Below are 10429 nucleotides of genomic sequence, written 5' to 3'. Positions count from 1 at the left end.
AGATATAACCCAGCTAGCCAGTTGGGATATAGATGGCAGTCAACCTAAAATTGCATAGAGGGCATGGCAGACTGCAGAGCTGTCTCCTCCAGGCGGCTGGTGATAGTCCTGTTGTAACCTCAGGCTCTGCTTGCGCTGGTGAAGCTGGAGTCTGACAGGTGCCTGAGTTGGGTCCACACCCAGCTGCCATGGCAGGAATGAAACAGCGTACCCTCATCCTACAGACACGGACTGTTTTGCGGTGCATACAGGCACTTGTTTGAGAGTAATATAGCTTACAGCCAGGCTCAAGAAAACAGCTTTCACAAAAATAGTTCTTAACCTGTTTTTTGAAGCCAGACTGGAAGTTGAGAGATGATGTTTCCCCCCGAGCCACAGTGTTGGAATGGTAGTGTGCTTCTGCAGACTCTCCTTTCCAGGTAGCACGTGGGCCACAGACTTTGGACTTCCCTCCCTTCTACTAGTAGGAGGGTGGAGTATACTACTAGTTGTGGTATAGGTTTCTGAAACCATTGTAGAAATTGGTGCATAAAAGCAAAGACTAGGAGAGCAGAAAGTAACATGAGAAGCAGCTCTTCCATGGTGGTGCATTGTCCTTGTGGGATCTGGGCTGGAAATGTCCTTCCTCGTGGAGAAGAGGTCAGTTACAGTGTTAGTGTAAAACACTCTCTGGCTTGAAGAGAGCAAAAGTGTGTCTTGAGGCCGTTTGTTTTTCAGGTGCTCTTCCCTTCACAGCTTCCTTCATGCTTCCTCTCTGATGAGGTAATTCCTGGTGCAATCTTCCAGACAACTGCTCTGTCCTCTGTCACATCTCTTCTTCCAAAGCTGCCCTGGAGCTTCTCCAAGTAGGTCTACACATGTTTTTGGAGGCAGCTGAGCTCTTATGCTTCAAGGTAGCCCTGAAGCCTTTCAGCAGGGCTTATCAGCTTGGCTCAGCACTGTGCCACATGGCATTTGGTCACTGCAGAGCCAGATGGAGCAAGCTTATGTAAATGTGGAGTATAAGCACAATGAGCTCGTGTGTACCTTCAGAACATTGCCTATGTGTACCATTAATGCTCAGTTTGTGCTTGCAATTTATACCTATCATACAGTCAAACAGAAGAGGAAAAATTCTGTGGAGGAAGATGACGAATACAGCATTGCTGTTGGTGATGATGTATTTTCCTATATCGTACTGTGTATGTAGATTGTAAACACTTGAAAGCAAGTACCTCAGCTCTGATTCTCTGTTGCCATGCTCCAGTGCAAATCTCTTGTAAATTGAGTTATTTCTTGGTTTTAATGCTTGCTCTGACATATATGACTATAAAAAGTTCAGGATGATGACTGAGTTCCTCATGAAGTACTTAATCCATCCTGGGGGTATACACGTACTCTATGCTCTTCTTCTTTGCTCCTTGTTTATATGCTGTACATACCTCTTATCTAGAAAATACATGGTAGAAATCTCTTAAACATATAAACAAAAAAAAGCCTCACTTACTAATATAATTTTACAGTGATATTTGAACTTTTCAAAATCATGTCAATAACTGTTCAGCTCTCCAAGATCGTTTTATTTTGCATTCTCAAATTTTATACATATTTATACAAATATATATGAAAACATCTTTGTGAACCTTGCAGAAACTTTCTTTTTACTTCATTCTGAAATTCTGATTTCTTACAAGAGGAATTCTCTCCTCAGGCGGGTCCCAGCATCACATCCCAGCATTGCCTGGGAGAAAGGAGAGCTCTCAAACTGAGCCCCTTGCTGTCTCCCTCTTTCTACTTCCCCCTTTCCCTGCAGCCTTTCCTTTCCATGGCTGATTCACTGGCTAATTAGGTAATCTTTGGAATAGTTTTTCAGCTTTTCAGCATGTCCTGTTCTGGTTCTCGTGGAGGTATACACTATCTGCATAGACTGTCTTTAGCGGTTAAAACTGCTGGTGGTTGGAAAGTGTACCTTTCAGGTAACCACTTCTGCTCCAACATTTCTCACAGCTTTCTGTGATTTAGTTCTCCATTGTCAGCCTTGGAGACAGGCGCAGCTGCGCTAACTCTTGAGCAATTTTTAAGTGTCCTGTAGTACAAACTCCACCATTTTGATTGCCTCAGAAGTCTTTTGGAGTTTTTAAAAGCTATTACTATAGTTAAGAACAAAACAAAGTCAAGAGTTTTGATGCTTACACAGCAATTTGTAATACAGGGAAAAAGTCCAATCCTGTTTTGTAGTTAGTGCTTCAGTACTGAATGGTTAGTACATACATACAACTCTTTTGCTTTGCTTTTCACCTGTGAGCTTGAGTTTTCTGGTCAGCCCTGGGTTCTGTTTGTATGTCAACACAAATTAAACTAATGGAGCTTGACAAAATAAATCTATTCACTTAAACAATTTGTTACTACTTTTAAAGGCATTTTGGGGGGGGGGGGGGGGGGGGAACTCAAACCGAAGCATTCCTAACTACTTACTTGTCAAAGTCTTGTTAAGAACCCTTTGAAAAGGTTCTGTTGGAGACAAATGGGTATAAATTTTAACACTAGCTAATATAAATATGTAAAAAACTGTGGAGATTAAGGTTTCTACTGCTTATCTAACAAAGATCATAATCCTTATGGTGATGGTCTTACAGATAAGATATTTCTTTTATGACCGTAATCTTTATAATTGAAATCCCTTCCTCTTCCCCCTTCCCCCCCCCCCCCCCCCAAGGTGGTAATCTTGCCTCTAAAGCTTATCTGTTCTTATAGGACTGAACTATATTCCTTTCTGGATTTATGAGTTTTAAAGAACAAAGAAAGACTACTTGTTTATAATGTCCTCTTATTCCAGATATTGACAAGTTTAGGAGCAAGGATGTAAATGTACTTACTTTGCAAGATACGAAATGGTACCTATATAAATTCCATTTTAATGTTCTGGCACGTGAACCTAAGTAAGTTTTCAGTGTGTACCACTTAAGTTAATAGGAACAGTTTCTTTCTGTTTTGCATGTTCTTTCAAAGTGTCATAATGAAATGTGACCAAAAAAAATGCATTTTTTAATTGAAGTAAGATTTAATAATTCTTTCCAATGGTAAAACAGTACCTTCAGGAAATGGAACACATGGCTTGTAGTTAAATTAAGTCTATGTTGTAATTTAAATTTGATATATCAAATACATATTTTTGGCTTAAATGCACTGTCGGAGCTGAATTTTTTGGAAAGCATGTTAGAAGAATGAGTTGTGGAAAGAAGATGGTGCTTGCTACTCTACTGCCCTCTAAAATGGTGCATTTCATCGTTCTGTGGGAACTATAACAGATACATATTTGTGGAACTGCACTTTTTATAGCACTTTAAAAACTGTTAAGATAAATCTGTTGCCAGTTATGTGAGGATGTATTCCAGATAGCTGCAAATCCCACAGGTGAAGCTGCCTAATCCATTGTGAATTGCTGCTCAGAGCAAATACTGCATGTCTTGGCATTACAGCAAATTGAAAATAAACTTGTGTGTCAGACACAGTGGTGTATATGAACTTTCAGAACACAAATACGTTTTTTAAAGCTTTTTTTATCTGATATGGGCTCTAAAGATACACTACAGGTATCACAAAACTACTTGTGTCACTCTCATTAAAATTTCTGGGGCCTAGTTTTAAAATTTTATGAACTACCCTAGCTTTTTCTGTGCAGTTATTATGTATGAGGCTCCCTTGGAGCAATTTCACTGACTATTTCCCCTGTTTCCATTATTTTCTAGAAGGCGATAGATCACCCAAATTGGAAAGAGGGCTGTGTCATCTAGGCGTCGGGGATTCCTTATCAATTTCAAACTTCATGGTCACATTCACCCCCTTTCTTAATGTGACACGACTCCCTCCTTCCTCCTCCCTTGTTTCTCCCTGTTCTTTAGTATTTGGACTTAGGATATAAACAAAACAAAGTCAAGAGGATACTGTTAGTATCCTGAGGAATCAATTTGTTAGCCATTATTTATTAAAAAATTCAAAAATCAGTATGCCCCACCTTAATGTAATAATTAATCTCAATATTTGACCCTTATTTTCTTTCCAGTGCTATAGAGCTTTAGTCCCTTTCATCACAGGGCATTGCTGTAGGCTGTCAAAGTTGATAGCCAGCGTAGAAAAACTTCATGAATCTGTTCAATCAGAGAAAATAAATTAAATTTTGAATAGAAATTTTCCCTGGAAGTAAAAGATGCTTGGAATTTAACTCATCAAAAATTAGGCCTATTTTGGAAAAAATATATTAGCTAGGAAAACACTCATTAAAACTCATTTAACAACACTTCAGGCAACAATCGTTAATGGAAATATTTTTCTATTAACCTATCTACATTTTAATCATTAAAATTCACTTAAATTTCTCTGCGGGGGAGAATTGTGGGAGGGAGGGCAGGAGAGGGAAGATAGGAAGAAAAGGTGGATCTTTCTGCTTCCCCCAGTCTGTTGTTCATCTTTCTGCTTTGTGTTCTCCCTTTGGCTGCTTAATCCTCTCTTTGTCCAGCTTATTCGTGCCTCCTTCCTTCTTCCATTGCTCCCTGCCTGTGAACAAGCTTGTCATTTGGTCTCTCTATTTCATTCCTCCACTGGGTAGATTTCCTGGCAGCCTTGGCATGATGCCTTGGACCATCATTATCTGCTAAGGGACTGTTCCAGGCAGGCCTTTCTGGGGACCGATTCCTTTCCTTCCTTCCTTCCTTTTTTTCTCCTGTGTAGTTGTTCTTCAGCTCTTGGCAGTGATGTTATCTTCTCTTCCTTTTTCCCCCAAACCTTTAACAATAGCACTGTTAGTAAAGGTAAAACATGAGAAAGTCCAGCTGGCTTGCTGTGATCTCTCCTCATGAGCTGTCACCCATCCTTGCGGCATGTGTCAAGGAACAGCAAAATGTTTCCCATTTCATTTCTGTACTTTATGTGTATGTTTCCAGTCATTGTATACATACAAGTACAACTTCCCAGGTGCAATTTTTTTTCCATTTTCTTTAAAAAAAATGCAGTTGCATTAAATCTTTCTTTTTCTTAAGCAAACTGCAACTCTACTGGAATTGTGATGCATAAAGAAACTGAGATACTTTCAAAATAAAGGGCATGGAAATGAAAAGAATGAAATAGGATTGCTATCAGTGTCTGAGCTGGAAAGGGAAAGCATGGGCAGGTGGTGGTATTAACACTGACAATCCATATGGATTTTAGTTTACTTACCAATGTGGCTGTTCCAGCACTCAAACAAAATGTAATATCCTCCTCTGAATTGGTATTTCTCTTGGGTTTAGCAGAAGATAAAAATGCAAGTTTATTTTCCATGACAATTCTAGCACCACAATTTCAAAACCATAAAAAAATTAAAGCATTTCATCTAAAATGTCCAGATCATCTGTCATAAATGAGACAATAACTTACCTGCCAAGGATTCACCCTTCTTACAGCCTAGACATATGTGAATAAAACAACGCCTGGGGTTTGGGGCTTTGCAGTGTATTCTCTGGAGTAAAGTGCTTTGTTCCTCAGTGGAACCTTTTGTTCCGATGTGTAATGAAGGACCTTACAAGGTCTCTGCCTGACCATGTTACCACCAAGCACCAGCTAGGAGGCTGGCCTCAGTCTTCAGCTTACTGTAGGAGCTCAGTGAGTCAGGATATGCTTCATTGTATTCTTCAGGATATGTATTATGAGGACAGTCTTTTTCCTTAGAGCTGAGAAGGAACCACCAGCATCATCAATCAGAAAAGACCTTCCTCGCTAATCTCTGCTTTCCTAATACTGCAGCCAGGGAATTTAATAACCATTCTTTCCCTGCAGATCCCGTTTGGTTACCTAAGTGGGATGCATCCCCCTGTGGCATTTAGTTCGCTTCTACATATGCATTTAAGTCTTTTAGTTAGGGCTAGATATTTTTCAGCTTGTCTGTTTAGACTTACTGGATGCATTGTTTTTATTCATAGTTTATTTTCATGGAGTCGGTGTTTCTTAAGGCGTGAAGGTTACTGTTATGGCATGTCCCTGGAGCAGCATATAGAGCTTAAAACTGAAAGTGAAGAGAGCAGAGATCTAGATATTTCATAAGGCAGTTTGTGATCAGTTTAACCCATGGACCTTCTTCCACTTGACACTTGTTTTATCAAATGTCTTTGCTCTAAACAGGGACAATAGTTGGAATCACACATTAGCTGCCTCTACTATGTGCTTGACTAGTATTTTTGGTGTGAAAGCAAGGATAATCACCTTACGTTTACTTGGTCTAATCATTCTTTTAAGTATGCGGATGGGTGTATTATGATGTGAATATCATTCCTGAAATTTATTTACCTCTGATACCTGAACATACAGCAACATCTGTCATGTTAGGCACATTTTTGTCCTTTGTAGATGGTAGGATTTTTGTTTGTGTAGTGCTAAAACAAATAGCCAATAACTATTTTGTTAAATACTGGTTTGCAATGCTCCCTTTGTTTTCCTGTAGATAAAATACAATCAGCTTTTTTGTAGTATGTTCAAAAACCCTTTTAAAGGAATCTGTGAACCATTATATAATTTATTTCACCTAATTAACACAAGCCAATACTTTTACAAGTAATTAAATCAGTTGAAAATGTTGCACGATTCACCCATCTGTCCGAAGTAACAGCTAATTGCAGTATAATACAAATTGAAGTTATATTTCCTATAACCTGCACTTCTGAGAATGTGCCAACACTTGCGTTGCATGTATGTGCCTCTATTAAAAATTAGGTAATTTTAATTATATGCTGTATATGTTCTTTAGTTTTAGTTCATTAGTTTTATCCCTATGTGTAGAAATGCTGAATCCAAGGAACAAGGCAGTAAACAATACTGGCCTTTAATGACCAATTAAAGCAGCCTGTCATCAACCTTGGCATCAGCTGAGCTGGTAATGCAATGTACAGATATACCGTGGCTGTTTAGAATAAAATAGTGCTTGGGAAGTACAAAGTCAGTCTTACCCCTGCAGAATACCACTCCCAAAAGACAACAATACTTCATAAGTCATCCTGCAGCTAAAACTTGGTAAAGAAAAAGTTGGAAGTTAGATGGCTCCAAAGTGATGGCAAACATAACACAGTTGCTTCAATGCACCTAGCTGGCTCTCAGGTCTCAATGATCAGGACCTTTCCATGGCCCCTGTGAGGGCAAATGCCATGCTGTATGAAGAAAGTTCATTAACTAGGTACTTTAAAGATAGCTTGATTATGTTGACACCTGCCATGCCTATGGCTACTCTAGCCATGTAAGGTTACTCTCTGTTCCAGAGGCTAGCAAAAGTTTTCTGTTTTAAATGCGATAAGTTGTCCTGTCTGGTGAAACCAATCTCATAACCCAGTCATTAATAGCTCAAAAACAAGGTCAGAGAGAAAGTAGCACTGTGCTCAGCCTTCATGCAAAGGCATGCGTAACAGGGTCAGTGCTGGATGTCTGAGTATTACAATGACACAGGGAAAGTGGGGGCAACACAGTGAGCAGAAGCAGATAAAAAGATTAAATATTGAAATTGGGAAGGTATACTTGACTTGATTAAATAGAAGTTAAAATGAAATGTGAAAAACACTGTTTTGAATTCTGATGAACTGTTTAAGGTTATGCAAGGAAAGAGAAGAAAAGAGAAGAAATGTATGCTTTAGACCCACAGGAAGAAAGCACATGATAGCAAGATCTGTTAGGCTGTAGAGTGACCTCTGCAGGTAGAGGTAAGGTGAAAGATGAGGGACTTGTTTTTTAGATGCACCTAAAACTAAACCAGACAACGCCAAAGAAAAGGCAGTACTCTAAGGAATAATTTTATACTCTGCTGTATGTTATGTAGGACTATTTGTCCTCTGGAGCTTGCTGAATTTACTCTGCCAGGTGTTGGACAAGGCAGGCTGTAAACCCTTCAGGTGGAGACCATCTCTTAATAAAAGCCAATGTTCTTATTTTTGCAGCTATTCTGGATGGATATGTTATATGGGAGGATGCTGTGCTGTGTAAAAACAGATCAGAAGAGTGGAAAGAATGAAGGAAACTAAAGGAAAGCAAAGCAGATTAAAAGTGTAGCAGAATGGAGTGAGGCTGAAGAGGGAGAGAATAGAAATCAAACAAAAAAGCAGAAAAGAAATGGGGGAAAGAAGACAGAGGGGAGAAAGTGAAGGTATGGCATCCGTATGGCACAGGGTTTAAGCTGGGACTACCAAACTGTTAACTCATTTCCATTAAAACTGATAATGTAGAAGTAAACAGTCATGCAGGGAAAAGAATAGGAGGCAGAGGACAACTTCCCAGGACTTGGTGGCAGAAGGTGCATGAGATGGTCAAGGAGGAGGAATCTGCTGAGGGCTAAGCCACAGCTGAAGGACTTACTGATGACTGGAATTTGCTGGGTGAGAATGGCCAGCTGTAATGACTGTAAGGACATGTGAGCTTGGAAGAGGAGCTGCTTGGATGCTAGAGCTACTACAATAAACTAAGTGCTAGCTGAGTGCAGGAAAAAGGGCTAGGAGATTTGGAGTATTGCTTTAAGGTAATAAACTAGAGCCAGAAGGGGTCCACACTGAAAGCTGCAAGTGTGATGGCTGGTTTGATGAATGGGAGAGAACTGCAGGGACAACAGCAAGGCCTGAATCCAACTTGAAAAGACCATCCATACTTTTCCCATTATTTTCTTTTATGAATAGGAAAAAAATCAAGGGGGAAGGAAATGATCCTAAAATAAAGAGATTGTTAGGATTTTTCCAGATGAATAAAGTTTAGGCAAGACAGATTTGTACCACCATTTTTTCTCCAGTGCAATAACTACAGAAATAAAAGTAGAGTATGGAATGAAAAATAAGTGATTGCAAGAAGTAGATATGGCCCTGTGGGGATGCTGCTCTCGCTAGTGGCATGTATTTGTTAATGCTGCCAAAGAGACTTTTTGTGAGCAGAATGTAACATGCTCCTGAACTGGCAGTGAGCCAGGTGATAAACGGATAACTCACTAGAGAACCCTCTTCTGTCAAGAAAGTGTTATACACCTCCTTTCATTGCACAGATTACAAACCTGTACATCTCGTGTTCTGCTTCCTCTTCACAAGGAGCAGGTTTAATTGGAAATTGGAGAGAGAGAGTGCTACTTGTTTTATCTTCCTGCCTGCATTTGATAAGAGTTGAAGTTTCCTGCAGGTGAAGTACCACCTGGAATACACAGTGTTCTTCCCCAGAAACCTTTGTGATATCCCAGTTGATTTCACTGTGAGTAGGAGTAAGAACCAAGTTGGACACAGAATCAAATTCAGCCCTTTATAAATGGACATAAATCCCACTGAAGCTGATGAGAACTGAATTGTGACTTAAATCAAATCTGAATCTGCTTCACACAGTTCAATCCAAATGCTATCTGCAGGATAGCAGATAACAGAGATCAGTGCTTTACTTCATTACATCTGAATATATGTATATAGATGAATAAAATCTGACTGATGATGGATAACTGTTGAAATATCTTCCAATAGAAATTCTTTTTGAGGAGGGTTTTAATGAAGTTGAATGAATAATCAAAAGTTTTGAAATGTTTTATCCACTTTTGCTCTTTCTACCCTTTGATTGCACTGTTTTCCTTTTGAGATGTTCCTATAAATCTCTTATGCTAAGCATGAATTGATGTAATGATATTAGCATGATACACTTAAAGCCCAATGGTTAATGCAGCCAGATAGAAGAGTTTAGGTGCTGGTTGTGGCTTCTTTCACTGACATTGCCACTATCTTTATTACCAAGAGGATGGATGTCCTGCTAACTAATTTTGTACTCTGGGAATGCTAGCACTTCCCTCGTGATGCTGTAGGGAGCTTTCTGCTTCCTTTTTGCTTCTGTTGCTATATTGATGGGTCTGAAGGGAGAGGTCTGCTGTCTCCAACAGTCATTGAGGAAAGAGGCCAGAAAATAGGCCAGAGTTAAGGAAACTCCTTAAGGAAAAAGGGTGGTTGGGATTGGAATTGTTCTTAATACTCCTAACTTACCTGCAGATATGGTAGGTATTACCTAGCACAACTCAAGTTTGTGATACCAGCTTTCCTCAAATAAAAATTGTCTGCATCTTGAAACCATTGCATGTAACTCAGCACAACTTGACGTGTAACACTGCCTTTGCAGAATAAGTGCTCAAGGATAAATCTTGCATGAAGAATAAATCACCTCTTGCTCTCCTTAGCTCTTTTGGGTGAGGCAGAGATATAATGTAGGGCCAACTAACAAATAGACCTAGCAGCAAAATGCATCTTTTTTCCTGCGTTAGGCATGTCATCAGAGGAGATACTTGAGATAACTCTCTTACTGGTGCAGGTGAATCAATAAGGCATATATATATTTTTTTTTCCAGATGACTCTTCTTCCATTTCATAAATTCCTATTTTTAACGAGAAAGGCAAGCAGATATTATTCAGTACAATGTTTCATGTTGTATAGATCT

Source organism: Dromaius novaehollandiae, chromosome 7 (genome assembly GCF_036370855.1).
Source record: "Dromaius novaehollandiae isolate bDroNov1 chromosome 7, bDroNov1.hap1, whole genome shotgun sequence".
In the NCBI taxonomy this organism is placed as follows: Eukaryota; Metazoa; Chordata; class Aves; order Casuariiformes; family Dromaiidae; genus Dromaius; species Dromaius novaehollandiae.
Note: the sequence above shows the minus strand (reverse complement) of the source record.